Source organism: Salvia miltiorrhiza, chromosome 2, assembly GCF_028751815.1.
Source record: "Salvia miltiorrhiza cultivar Shanhuang (shh) chromosome 2, IMPLAD_Smil_shh, whole genome shotgun sequence".
NCBI lineage: Eukaryota > Viridiplantae > Streptophyta > Magnoliopsida > Lamiales > Lamiaceae > Salvia > Salvia miltiorrhiza.
Genome location: NC_080388.1, coordinates 13187645 through 13202747, shown reverse-complemented (window position 1 = coordinate 13202747; position 15103 = coordinate 13187645). Strand labels below are relative to the sequence as shown.

The 15103-nt window shown below is 40.2% G+C and overlaps 2 long non-coding RNA genes across 2 annotated transcripts; both read left to right on the top strand.

Moving 5' to 3' along the window:
* The first annotated feature begins 1277 nt into the window (after nucleotides 1-1277).
* Nucleotides 1278-2425, top strand: LOC131011269 (uncharacterized). Its single transcript, XR_009096829.1, has 2 exons — nucleotides 1278-1671; nucleotides 2191-2425. It is a non-coding gene; the product is annotated as an uncharacterized LOC131011269 (long non-coding RNA).
* A 9827-nt stretch (nucleotides 2426-12252) lies between these two features.
* LOC131011268 (uncharacterized) lies at nucleotides 12253-13379 on the top strand. The gene is made up of 2 exons (XR_009096828.1): nucleotides 12253-12625; nucleotides 13145-13379. It is a non-coding gene; the product is annotated as an uncharacterized LOC131011268 (long non-coding RNA).
* Nucleotides 13380-15103: the final 1724 nt, after the last annotated feature.

Here is a 15103-nt window from a genome sequence, read left to right as displayed (position 1 = left end):
TGATGGATTAATTTAAGTATATGATGTCAATTGGAGTTTTGATGTGGGATAGTTTATTAAAATTTAGGGATATGTGTATATATGCCCTTATTTGTGAATTGATGGTTTTGATGTGAGATTAAGTGGTTAAAAATGAAAGATCTATGAGTAGATTAAAGATTTGTATGTGTTTGTAAAAATTTCAAAGAGTTAGATAGTAAAAATTAGGACTTTTTAGTCTATGTGTTATTTAAGTGTTTTTGCTTGGGATATATGTTTTTAAGCATGATAGTAGTGTCTTTGTATTTTTGATTAGGTCTATTGTAGGCTAAATAAAATTTTGGCTAAGTTTAGTTTGTATGATTTTTGAGTTTTTGTATGATGTGAGTTTGATGCTTTATAAAATGAGGTTTATTTGCTCTATGATCATTATGAGAATTTTATCCATGTTTTGCTAAGAGTTTTATGTTGATACATGGATTTTCATAAAAATGTAATAAATATAGTTTTTATGATAAAAAGAGAGTAAATATGAGAATAATGAGTTATATGACGTAAATGATCATATTTGAATATTTGAGAAATTTCGAGCATGAAATTGAGAAGGAATTTGTTAGATATGTTCGTTGAAGTGTTTTCTATGAGATTTGAGTGGATGATGAAAGAAAAGAGTCGAGATTGAGTATTACGAGTATTTTGATGTATTTGAATGTTTTTAAGTGCTTTAAGTGCTTAAAATGAGTTTTGATGTGTTTGCTTTGTATAATTGTTGAGTTGAGCATGTTTACTTGTGTGTATGTTTCGGAGTCGTTTTTCACGACCCACTGACCTACTGTTTTCGAGGGGTTCTTGATACCCAAATGCCCTGAAACTTTTATGGTAGGTATATTTGAGAGTCTTGAGCACACCGGTAAAATTTCAAGTCATTTGGACTTCGTTTGATATTTTTATAAAATGTAAAACTAAGACTGCTACATTCTGCCGAATTGTTCGGTGAGTAGCCAATAGAGTCATCGTTTCCAGTAGCTTTCCTTAGCATTCTGGAACCCAAATTTTTATGGTTGAGACCTGAGTGTCTTAGCTAAGTACCCACAAAATTTCAGACCGTTTTGACAACGTTTACTATTTTTCAAAAATCAAACTTTTCGGTTGCTAAAAACTGCCGATTATGGTAGACTGTAGTAAAACAGTCATATCTCCTAAAATACTTGGAGTTTTTGATCCTACTTTTTTTTAAATGAAACTAGACTTGAAGAGGTTTCTTTTGGTATGAGTTACGACCCCAGGAGAGTTCTGTACAGAGTCTGGTGAGGTTTTAAAGTTGAGTCAGTGCAGAGTAAAGCTTGTTTTCGACTTGTCTATGTGTGTTTTAATATGCCTAAGTGTTTATACTTGTTTATGTGCTTGTTTGCTATAAGTTTGAGTCGAGTTGAGAGTTAAGTCGAAAATTGGACGTGTGAATCCTTAGAAGCCAAGTATACCTAGGGATTGAGTTTTAACGGGTAAATAGATGTTGAGTGAGAAGTTAGAGTAAAGAAGAGATTGGATTTAGAATTTGAGTTTCTGACTAAGGTTTGTTTTATCACATGAACCTTCGATGACGATGACGATGTAATGATGACATATGAAGGCCCGAGCGAGACGAAGAAGTAAGTTGCCTGATTTCTTTCCAGAATAAGCGAAGGACTTCAGGTGGGCAATATTTTGAGTATAACATATTATCCGAGTTTTCTAAACTGATTTAATGATATAATGATGTTATGAGATTAACAAATGTTTTGAGATAAATGATATTTGAGAACTGTTTGACTTGCCAATTTTTGATGTTGAGCTTGTGTGTTACCCTCTACTGATGAGACGAATTCGGTCCTGCCACAAGCGGGATTTTGTGCACAGAGGTGACTGTGAGCCGTCTTCGGGTCGGCCGGTCACGGTACTTGAGAGGGAGGCCTACTTCTCAGTACCTTAATTATGATGATGAGTTGTAGATGCGGTACATACATGTCGTATACTTTGTCTGCAGACACTTATTTATGATGTTGATTGTGAAAACTGCATGCACAGATTCTTTTAATACTAACTTTATTTCTGTGTGTTGCTGAGATATGGCAAGCTTCAAACCTATAGCTCTATGAGCACCTTTCTTGTTTTTCGGCATTTGCCCACTGAGTATTATGTACTCACGCCCTGCATGTATTTCTAAATGTGCAGGCTAAGCTGGGAGTGAGATTGGACTGGTGCTGATGGGGGAGAGTTTCAAATGATGTAAATTAAATTACTATTTTGCCTCTATGATAATAGAGTCTTGATGTTTGAATTACTTAGTTTCTTTTGAGATCAAGCAATACACTCACGGTTATGTGTCTTCATACATATAATCGGTTCGCCTTTTGCTGCGATACTCTGCAAATTATGCTTCCTTATGAAAAATGAGCTATACGCGTTTTGTTTTTGTTCGTGAAATTCCTGATAATTAAAAAGTTATGACAATGTTGACGATTTTACCCTTGGGCTAATTTTATGAAGTTTTTCCTTAGCATGCTTTTACGTGAGCTTCCGCATGACGTTCACCTAGTTCTTCTTATCTTTTATTCTTTAAAAATAGTCGTATCGATACTCGTACCCCGCTATTACTAGTGTCGGGTTTTCGGGCTGCGACAGGGTGGTATCAGAGCAGGTCATCTGCTCTGAGTCTATTGCTTGACTAAGTTGAACCCTTGATTGCTTCTACTCTTTTAAAATTGAGTACTAGTCTACTTTGAATTCTTAGACTAATTTGAGAGAGTTAGTTTGAAACGAAACCCCAGCACCCCATCTCCTCCGGCTTAAACGAGGTACGAAGTTGATGTTGTTTCTTGTCGCTTTCTTGATTGAAAGTTGAGTTTGTTTCACTAATGAGTTATGAATTGTTTTGATGACGGAATTGTTTGAGAGGATGGAATCTGATATGAGGCAGTTGATGTGGAATACGAGGAGAAATGTTGAGGCTAGTATAGCTGATGCCCCACCATATCCAACGAGGACGAGTATGTTGTTGATTGAGATGTACCAAGTAAGTTTCGTATCCATTTTCTAATGAACGTGATATTTTACAGGATGCAGAGTCAAGAGGAGGCATCGATACAGAGACGATACAGCGAGGCGATGCGCCGATGGTTCAGGACTACTGGACTGCGAGAGGGCGATACTCTTGGGGAGTTTCTAGCGTACTACCACCGACGATGGTTGGAGGCTAGTGCCCATGGGATAGACGAGGCTGAGGCTATTACTCACCTGATTCCACAGTTGCCACTCGGATGGCAAGACTGGGCGGCTTCGCTGGTGCCGCAGTATATCAGGAGGACTGAGTTTGGGCGGTTAGTGAGCGCCGATTTCCGTGGTTTCATCGCGACGTTGAGCCACCGCTATTTTGCTTTTGACGAGCCACCTCCACCGCCGTATGGACAGTTAGAGGGACCAGCCCAGGGAAGGGAGCTACTTGTTGTGCCCCCACTTCCCGAGGAGCAGTTTCCGATTGCACCTCCACCTCCAGTTGATCCGATGCCAGTTCTATCTGAGCCTCTTGTTTCCGAGCCGACTATCTTTGAGACATATTCTCCAGTGGTAGAGCATGACCCGTTTGCGTTTCTATCACTCATTCCTTTTTCCAGTGCCGAGTTACCGCCTTGGGATTGGACACCGGCGACGGCATCTTCGCCACTGCCACCTGTTGAGTCGGCACAGCCGATTGTTTCCACCGAGCCTGAGATGCAGTATGTCCCCTTCGATCCATATCCGAGGGTTGCCCCGCTACCTGAGCCTGGCACTTTGGCCTTTCAGACATATATGCATTCGATTTTATACCCACCGTCCCGAGACGCCCAGGAGGGAAGTTCTCGGCCCATACTCCTTGACAGTGATGAGGAGGACCCGGATGAGGAGACTCCAGAGATGACGGTCGGATACGGACGGACTCAGCCGTTGCAGCGTCACACTACAGCCGACGGAGTTGAGACATGGGTACCTGTTCCCGAGGTGCCGGTTTTTGGACCGATGATGGACACGGACGTTGAGGATGAGCCGAGTGATGACAGCGTCTATCGACTGATTGACGAGTACGGGAGTCAGGAGGCAGAGCAGGACGAGGAGACGGAGCCGAGTGAGGACATGGATTATGACGAGGCGACGAGCAGGATTGCAGGAGATGACGACTGGTGATCGTGTATTTAGTAGACGCGCATATATGTATAGATGCATAATTGATATATATATATATATGTAGAGAGGCATAGTATAGTGTGTATATGTAGATAGCATATATCTATAGGTGCTTAGTACCTATGATGCTTGTATAGCTAGAGCATCATTTTAGTATTAGGACCGTTGTATATAGGATCCTACTTTTGTAAAAGCCCTCGAGGAAGAGGCAATTTTCCCTATATATATATACTGAGATGTTGATGATTAGTGAGTTTTACCTTCCTTATCAGAGTTTTGAGAATGATGATGATGCTGATGCATAGTGATAAACGAGAAATAGAGGTTGATGAGAATAATGATCGATGATAGACGAGAAATTGAGTAGACGAGAATTTTGAGAGTTTTGAGTTTTTCAAACGAGATATAGAAGAGAAGTGAGAAAAACAGAAATCGCTTGTTTGTTTTTTTTTATGACGAACGGCTAGTTTTGAGGCCGATAGTTATATGTTTCTTTTTCCTTTATAGTATGCCTCCGAGAAGAAGGGGGAACAGAAGGAACATAGATCGAGAAGAAGAGGAGGAAGAGGAGCAGAGAGATCCCACGCCACCACCTCCCCCACAACAAGAAAGGAGGGTAGAGGAACTTTTTCTGCGACAAAATCCACCAACATTCAATGGATCAGGAGATCCCGCTGAAACCGAGGAGTGGATTCGAAGTATGGAGAGAATTTTTAGATTCCTTCGATGTAATGACGCTGAGCGACTCATGTGTATGTCGTATCAACTTAAAGGATCCGCAGATTTCTGGTGGGAAGCGAAGCAGAAGACGATGAACGAGGAGCAGATAGCAGCTCTTACCTGGGAGCAGTTCAAAGAAGCTCTTTGTGAGAAATACATACCCCGAAGCTATCGAAAGAAGAAAGAGATGGAGTTTGTAAATTTGAAGCAAGGGAGTAAGACGGTAGCTGAGTATGACCGACAGTTTTGCGATTTGGCCCGATATGCTCCATATCGAGTAGATACAGATGAAAAGATGTCAGAACTGTTTTGCTCCGGATTAAAGCAAGAGATACGAGTTGTTTTAGCGAGTCAGAGTGCGCTAACCTACGCTGAGGCTTTAAACCGAGCGCTAGACATGGAACTGGCAATGCAGCCAGAGAGACCGAGTCAAGGCTCGATTCCACAATCAAACCCGAATGTTCAATCGGGAAATCATCCTTTTGCTGGACAAGGCCAAAAGGGCAAGAGAAAATGGGACGACCGAAATCAAGGTCCCAAGAAGCCGTGGCAGAGTCAGAATGTGCCACCGCAATTTCAGAACAGAGATAAACGACCTTATGTTGGCCCAGCTGCCCCAGCAGCAGTTTTTCAAGGACCGCGAGGATTACCGCCTTGCCCGAAGTGCAATAAACTCCATTTGGGAGAGTGTAAAATGGGACAGAATGCCTGTTACACCTGCGGAAAAGTTGGACACTACTCGAACCAGTGTCCGAATCGTCAGCCAAGTGGGAGCGGAGGACGATCGAACCAATTCCGGCCACAACTCAAAGCAATGGATGGAATCTTACCGCTACCTCCGCCACAACGACAACAGCAAGCCTATCGACCGCGTCAGTCAAAAAGGCAACCACCAGCCCCGCAGGCAAATCAACAGCATCACCAGAGGGTGTTTGCACTGGATCAGAAGGCACCAGAGAAGAATCAAAGAAATTTGACAGGTATAGGCGAGTTGAAAGGAGTGCCTATCGTAGTTTTGTTTGATACTGGAGCTTCGCATTCTTTTATCTCACATACTTGTGTCGATACCTTAGAATTGAAAGTAGAGCCTGCCCCACAATCTCTAAGAGTAACCACACCTATAGGCAGAACTACTACGGTTTCGCACGTATGCCCTAACTTTGAATTTAAGTTAGAATCGATTAAGCTCGAGGCTAGAAACCTGAGATTGATGCCTATGTGGCACTTGGATATAATTTTGGGAATGGATTGGTTAGAGGAGAATCATGCCAAGATACAATGCAAGGAGAGACGGATATCTTTTCAGCCACCTGGCCAAGAACCTACTTCCTTCATTGGCATTGAGGGAAAATGGAAGAAGACGCCGATCATCTCGACATTGCAAGCAAGAAAGCTCTTGCGAAGAAAGGATACAACCGCGTACGTTGTATATCTGAACCAGAGAGACGAGTCCAAGGCAAACGTTGATGACGTGCCGATCGTGCGAGAGTTCAAAGACGTTTTTCCTGAGACTTTACCAGGATTACCCCCAGACCGACAACTCGAGTTTACGATCGACTTAGAGCCTGGTGCAGCACCGACGTCGAGAGCACCATACAGAATGGCCCCTGCTGAGTTGCAAGAGTTGAAGCTGCAACTTCAAGAACTTTTAGATATGGGCTTCATTCGACCTAGTGTTTCCCCGTGGGGAGCACCAGTTCTTTTTGTCAAAAAGAAGGATGGAAGTTTGAGGTTGTGTATCGATTATCGAGAGCTGAACAAAGTGACGTTGAAGAATAAGTATCCGTTACCTCGAATCGATGATCTGTTCGATCAACTACAAGGAGCGAGCACCTTTTCAAAGATTGACTTGAGAACGGGATACCATCAGCTGAAAATACGATCGGAAGACGTTCCGAAGACGGCATCGCGTATGCAATATGGCATGACTATAAACTCAAAGATGTTTGGAAGATATGCCTTTCGGTTTGACGAATGCTCCGGCAGTATTCATGGATCTCATGAATCGCGTTTTTCACGAATACTTAGACAAGTTTGTGTTAGTCTTCATAGACGATATCCTGATTTACTCGAAGAGTAAACGAGAACACGAAGAGCATTTGAGGATCGTGTTGGAAAGTTTACGAGCGGAAAAGCTGTATGCGAAGTTTAGCAAATGCGAGTTTTGGCTTAAAGAAATTAATTTTCTTGGCCATATCGTTTCCGCGAGAGGAATTGAGGTAGACCCAGCGAAAGTTCAAGCGGTACAGGAATGGAGATCGCCAACCACACCGCACGAGATACGCAGTTTTCTGGGATTAGCAGGATATTACCGACGTTTTATAGAGGGCTTTTCAAAAATCGCTAAGCCATTAACGCACCTGCTAAAGAAAGAAGTCAAATTCGTCTGGACGGACGAATGTGAGCGAAATTTTCAAGAGCTGAAGAAGAGGCTCACTATTGCCCCAGTTTTAGCTGTTCCGAAAGCAGACAAAGAGTATGCAGTATACACTGATGCATCGAAGCATGGTCTAGGTTGTGTACTGATGCAAGAAGGAAAAGTTATAGCGTATGCTTCACGACAACTGCGACCGCACGAGGTGAATTATCCGACGCATGATTTAGAATTAGCAGCCGTAGTGCATGCTTTGAAGATCTGGAGACACCATCTCTATGGAACACGGTGTGAGATATACACTGATCATAAAAGTCTCAAATATTTCTTTGAGCAAAAAGATTTGAACATGCGACAACGAAGATGGTTAGAGTTGGTGAAGGACTACGATTGCGGGATAAATTATCAACCCGGAAAAGCTAACGTTGTAGCTGACGCTTTGAGCAGAAAGAATCAGGGAGAGTTAGGATTTCTCCTTACTCGAGAAGAGAACCTGATCAAGGAATTCGAGAGAATGAATTTGGAGGTAGTAATACCACCACAAACGACAGGAATAGTAATTTCTGCACTGAGCATTACACCTGACTTACGAACGAGAATAGTCACAGCTCAGAGAGAGGATGAGAAGATGGAAAAGTTACAAATGAAGATTCGAACTGAAAAAGTGGAGAATTATCAAGAGGCGGCAGATAATGCCATTTTGTTTGAGGGAAGACTGTGTGTGCCCGATAAAAAGGAGCTGAAGAATGAAATCATGAGTGAAGCTCATGACACCCCTTATACCGCACACCCAGGAAGTACGAAGATGTACCAAGACTTGAAAATGAATTTTTGGTGGGAAGGAATGAAGCGAGAGATAGCGTCTTTCGTTAAAAGATGTCTAGCCTGTCAGCAAGTGAAAGCGTTACACCAACGACCCCATGGCAAGTTACAGCCATTGGAAATTCCAGAGTGGAAATGGAGTGATATAGCCATGGACTTTGTGACAGGACTACCAAAGTCAAAAAGAGGAAATACCGCTATTTGGGTAATCATCGATCGATTGACGAAGAGTGCACATTTTGTACCGATTCAGATTACTTATGGATCTGACAAGTTAGCTCAGATTTATATCCGAGAGATAGTGCGATTGCATGGAGTACCGATGACGATCACATCAGATCGAGACTCGAAGTTTACTTCACGATTTTGGATGAGCATGCAGAAAGAGTTGGGTACTAAATTAAATTTTGGTACAGCGTTTCATCCGCAAACAGATGGACAGTCCGAGAGGACTATTCAGGTTTTGGAGGACATGATCCGAACTGTAGTGCTTGATAGAGGAAGCCAATGGGAGCAAGTATTACCCCTGATTGAATTTGCTTACAATAATAGTTTTCAGTCAACTATCAACATGGCCCCATACGAAGCCTTGTATGGAAGAAAGTGTAGATCTCCGCTTTATTGGGATGAAGTTGGAGAGAGAAAGGTACTTGGACCTGACGCGATAGAAGAGATGATCACTATTGTGAGACAGATTCGACAGAGAATAAAAGAGGCACAAGATCGTCAGAAATCTTATGCAGACACCAGAAGGACGGAGATTCATTTTGAAGAGGGAGACAAGGTTTTTCTAAAAGTTTCCCCATCTAGAGGAGTTCACCGTTTTGGAGTGAAAGGAAAACTTAAACCGAGGTATATAGGACCTTATGATGTATTAGAAAAGATAGGCCCTGTAGCCTATAAACTAGCGTTGCCTCCGAGCTTCGCGAACGTCCATGACGTTTTCCATGTTTCTCAATTGAGAAAGTACGTGTTTGATCCAAAACACGTCATTCATCAAGAAGAAGTATCCCTGGAACCAGATTTGAGCTATGAAGAGAGACCTGATGCTATTCTGGACCGGAAGATTCAACAATTGAGGAACAAGTCGATTCCTTTGGTGAAAATCCAATGGAGACGTCACGGTCAAGAAGAATCAACATGGGAACTTGAAGAGAAGATGAAAGAGAAGTATCCAGAGCTTTTTCCCGAAGGTGAATAACTCAAATTTCGGGACGAAATTTTTTTTAAGGGGGGTAGGATGTAACACCCCGTACTTTTCCTATGATGTGAGATAGTGTCTTAACACTATTGAGAGAACTGAGATGTTGAGATGCGAGACTTTTTTTTTTATGACCAAGATAAGACAGTTTGTCTTTTAAATAGAGATACGAGTGACTAAACCGAGGATAGAGTTAGAATGATGAGATTCGAGAAATGAGCTGAGATAGAGATGCTGATTGAATTGAGTTGAGATTTTATTTCCGATTACCGGGAATAAATTTAACAGATACTGAGTTATCAGAGTTTGATTGACCTATTAAAGAGAATAGGTATAATGAGTCTGACCTAGAGTCGAGGAAGAAAGAGTGAGAACCTTGATGAAAAGAGTCGGTCCGAGAGATGTCTAGTTTGTTTGCTTTGCCGACTGCTTTGATGTGACATTATGTGAAATTACGTGACTGATCGACTATGTGATTTTCGTGATGTGTGTCACTGTGACCGAATTATTATGATTTTTATTCGAGACCTTAGCATTCGGAATTTTGATTGAGTTTCCAAAGCAAGTATGGGTTATTTTTATCGAGAAATCGAATGATGCCGGTTTATGAAAATTTTTCCGGGCATAATATTTTTAAATTATTTTTCCTACGAAGAGGAATATTATGATTGAGTGAGTGCACTAATAATAGTGCTATGATCATTATTTTGGTCACATGAATAATTATACTATGGTATTTTATTAATGAGTGACTTTACCATAGTTTTGTGATTTTTATTTAATCACCTTTCACACACTTTATTTAATTTTCCCATACCATATGTTATATGTCTCAATTTTGCTAAGTATGGAATTGAGAGAGTAGAGATTGAGAGTATAGAGGATGAGAGAGTGGAGATGAGAGTGTAGAGATTAGAGAGAGATTAGAGAGAGAGAGAGAAAAGATTAGAGAGAGAGAGAGAAAAGATTAGAGAGAGAAGACCATTAATTACCAAATATTGCATAAGATATGCAAGATCAAACTCAATCTTGCAAAAGCCAAACCTCTCTCTCCCTCACTAAATTTTCGGCCATCACTCCTCTCTCCCTCACTACAATTTTCGCCCAACACACATACATACACTCATCTTCTTCACCTCACACTTCCACCATTTTCCTCCATTAGAGCAAACCTTCGAAGCTTCCAACAAAATTACCAAACACCTCACATCACTCTAAAACTTTCCATAAACACTATCTATCCTAAATTGATCAAGAAAATCCTTGAAGAAGAAGCTCCAAAGTAGAGTGAGAAAGTGAGAAACTTTGGTAAGAACTTGGGTGAGTAACCATGTCTTTCCTAAAATCTTGTTTGAAAGATGTTATGTGAGTGTATTCTTAAAGATGAGCAAGAAAATCACCCCTCCCTTTTCTTTTCCAAATTTTCGAAAAAAAGGGTCCTCACCCCTTTCAAAATTTTTCTTTTTCTTTTCTTGTTTGGGGGTGAAAAATGAGAGTTATGTGATGTATATTGATGTTTGATATAAGTTGTGAAATATGTGTCATGAGATGTGAAACTTTGATGGAAGTTAGTTTACCCCAAAAATGGTAACTTTGGAGTTAATGAGTTAAATGATGAATTGATGATATAAATGAGTCTATGAGGTGTAGATGATGATGATTGATGGATTAATTTAAGTATATGATGTCAATTGGAGTTTTGATGTGGGATAGTTTATTAAAATTTAGGGATATGTGTATATATGCCCTTATTTGTGAATTGATGGTTTTGATGTGAGATTAAGTGGTTAAAAATGAAAGATCTATGAGTAGATTAAAGATTTGTATGTGTTTGTAAAAATTTCAAAGAGTTAGATAGTAAAAATTAGGACTTTTTAGTCTATGTGTTATTTAAGTGTTTTTGCTTGGGATATATGTTTTTAAGCATGATAGTAGTGTGTTTGTATTTTTGATTAGGTCTATTGTAGGCTAAATAAAATTTTGGCTAAGTTTAGTTTGTATGATTTTTGAGTTTTTGTATGATGTGAGTTTGATGCTTTATAAAATGAGGTTTATTTGCTCTATGATCATTATGAGAATTTTATCCATGTTTTGCTAAGAGTTTTATGTTGATACATGGATTTTCATAAAAATGTAATAAATATAGTTTTTATGATAAAAAGAGAGTAAATATGAGAATAATGAGTTATATGACGTAAATGATCATATTTGAATATTTGAGAAATTTCGAGCATGAAATTGAGAAGGAATTTGTTAGATATGTTCGTTGAAGTGTTTTCTATGAGATTTGAGTGGATGATGAAAGAAAAGAGTCGAGATTGAGTATTACGAGTATTTTGATGTATTTGAATGTTTTTAAGTGCTTTAAGTGCTTAAAATGAGTTTTGATGTGTTTGCTTTGTATAATTGTTGAGTTGAGCATGTTTACTTGTGTGTATGTTTCGGAGTCGTTTTTCACGACCCACTGACCTACTGTTTTCGAGGGGTTCTTGATACCCAAATGCCCTGAAACTTTTATGGTAGGTATATTTGAGAGTCTTGAGCACACCGGTAAAATTTCAAGTCATTTGGACTTCGTTTGATATTTTTATAAAATGTAAAACTAAGACTGCTACATTCTGCCGAATTGTTCGGTGAGTAGCCAATAGAGTCATCGTTTCCAGTATCTTTCCTTAGCATTCTGGAACCCAAATTTTTATGGTTGAGACCTGAGTGTCTTATCTAAGTACCCACAAAATTTCAGACCGTTTTGACAACGTTTACTATTTTTCAAAAATCAAACTTTTCGGTTGCTAAAAACTGCCGATTATGGTAGACTGTAGTAAAACAGTCATATCTCCTAAAATACTTGGAGTTTTTTATCCTACTTTTCTTTAAATGAAACTAGACTCGAAGAGGTTTCTTTTGGTATGAGTTACGACCCCAGCAGAGTTCTGTACAGAGTCTGGTGAGGTTTTAAAGTTGAGTCAGTGCAGAGTAAAGCTTGTTTTCGACTTGTCTATGTGTGTTTTAATATGCCTAAGTGTTTATACTTGTTTATGTGCTTGTTTGCTATAAGTTTGAGTCGAGTTGAGAGTTAAGTCGAAAATTGGACGTGTGAATCCTTAGAAGCCAAGTATACCTAGGGATTGAGTTTTAACGGGTAAATAGATGTTGAGTGAGAAGTTAGAGTAAAGAAGAGATTGGATTTAGAATTTGAGTTTCTGACTAAGGTTTGTTTTATCACATGAACCTTCGATGACGATGACGATGTAATGATGACATATGAAGGCCCGAGCGAGACGAAGAAGTAAGTTGCCTGATTTCTTTCCAGAATAAGCGAAGGACTTCAGGTGGGCAATATTTTGAGTATAACATATTATCCGAGTTTTCTAAACTGATTTAATGATATAATGATGTTATGAGATTAACAAATGTTTTGAGATAAATGATATTTGAGAACTGTTTGACTTGCCAATTTTTGATGTTGAGCTTGTGTGTTACCCTCTACTGATGAGACGAATTCGGTCCTGCCACAAGCGGGATTTTGTGCACAGAGGTGACTGTGAGCCGTCTTCGGGTCGGCCGGTCACGGTACTTGAGAGGGAGGCCTACTTCTCAGTACCTTAATTATGATGATGAGTTGTAGATGCGGTACATACATGTCGTATACTTTGTCTGCAGACACTTATTTATGATGTTGATTGTGAAAACTGCATGCACAGATTCTTTTAATACTAACTTTATTTCTGTGTGTTGCTGAGATATGGCAAGCTTCAAACCTATAGCTCTATGAGCACCTTTCTTGTTTTTCGGCATTTGCCCACTGAGTATTATGTACTCACGCCCTGCATGTATTTCTAAATGTGCAGGCTAAGCTGGGAGTGAGATTGGACTGGTGCTGATGGGGGAGAGTTTCAAATGATGTAAATTAAATTACTATTTTGCCTCTATGATAATAGAGTCTTGATGTTTGAATTACTTAGTTTCTTTTGAGATCAAGCAATACACTCACGGTTATGTGTCTTCATACATATAATCGGTTCGCCTTTTGCTGCGATACTCTGCAAATTATGCTTCCTTATGAAAAATGAGCTATACGCGTTTTGTTTTTGTTCGTGAAATTCCTGATAATTAAAAAGTTATGACAATGTTGACGATTTTACCCTTGGGCTAATTTTATGAAGTTTTTCCTTAGCATGCTTTTACGTGAGCTTCCGCATGACGTTCACCTAGTTCTTCTTATCTTTTATTCTTTAAAAATAGTCGTATCGATACTCGTACCCCGCTATTACTAGTGTCGGGTTTTCGGGCTGCGACAGTTGCTGATGATGCTGAATCCTCGAAGGACACAACAGAATCATCTGAATTCGACTCTGACAGCTCAGATGATGAGAGTCAAGCTTTGATGGCCAACGAAACTGAAAGCGTGGCTGACAACAGCTACGACAATGGAATGAATGGCTCAAAGGTAAACTCTCATTCAAAAACTCCTTATACTGATAATTCCCTGATTTCTACAGGAGATCATTCAGAATCTGGAGAAGGCTCAACCTATGAAGCTGACGAGCTTGATTAGCTCATGACTGATCACTGTCAGTTGAGGAAAATGTTCGAAAATCTCCTCAAGCAGAATCAGATTATGGAAAAGAAGATTAATGATGAACGAGCCAAGAATCAGACAGTCATCTACTTTTCGGATGAAACTGGTCTGGAAGAAACAATCAAAGACTGCATGATGAAGTTTCCCATGATAAACAACTTTCCTTCGAAAGGTCTTGTTGAAACTATTGGAGGAAAGGTTGCAGCTGATAAAGGAAAGAATGTCATGATCAATTCAAAGGACGATACTTCTGAAATCACCACATCAGAAGAATCAAGAGATCATGATATGGATGAAGTTCGCAAACGCAAACTGATGGCAAGAACAAATGTTCCACCTCCACGAAGCTACAAACGAGCAAAGGAGGCCCCCAACCAGATCACTCTACTAAGAAGACTGGAAAGCAGATTTCAGTCAAAGATCGGGGAAGGAACATCCAAAATTAAGAAGAATCTTTCTCATCAGTCCAGGGGGAAGAACAGTCACATCAGTCAGAAACTGAAATCAGTTCAGTTTCAGAAAGAACAACATCCATGGAGACAAAGCAGTGATGCGTCCAGACGAGCCAAGCGACATCCATGACGACAAGCAACTGGACATCACATGACTCATGTCCCACGACATCAGTCAAGTCTCCATCAATCTGGAATGACTCGAGTATCTCAAGGAAGATACTTTGCCGAGCAAAGAAGACCTCATCCTCTCATCAGACAGAACAACTACAAGAGTGAGGCCTTCAAAAGGAAAGCTCAACATCAGAATGCTCATGTGCCAACCAAAGATACGACTATGTCTGTCAGACGACCAGCAAAGCGCAAGAGATCAGCAAAACCTGTTCTGAAGCAGATATGGGTTCCAAAGGGAACTCGAGCTAACATTGAAGGACCCAAATCTTGATTGGGTACCTAAATTGACTCTTCCTTGCAGGCCAAGAACAGAAAATCCAAGAAGAAGGAAGAAGTCAAAGCATCAATCAGAACGTGGTATCTTGACAGTGGCTGTTCAAAGCACATGACGGGCTACAAAGAATATCTATCCCAGTATGTTGAGAAAGCTGGATCCAAAGTTGCATTCGGAGATAACTCAATCGAAGAAACAAAAGGCTATGGTGTGCTCGACATGGGTAACGCCAGTATCAGTAATGTTAGCTTTGTTTCTGGTCTTAAACATAATCTGTTGTCTGTGAGTCAATTTTGTGACAACGGTTTCACAGTGAAGATCAAGAAGG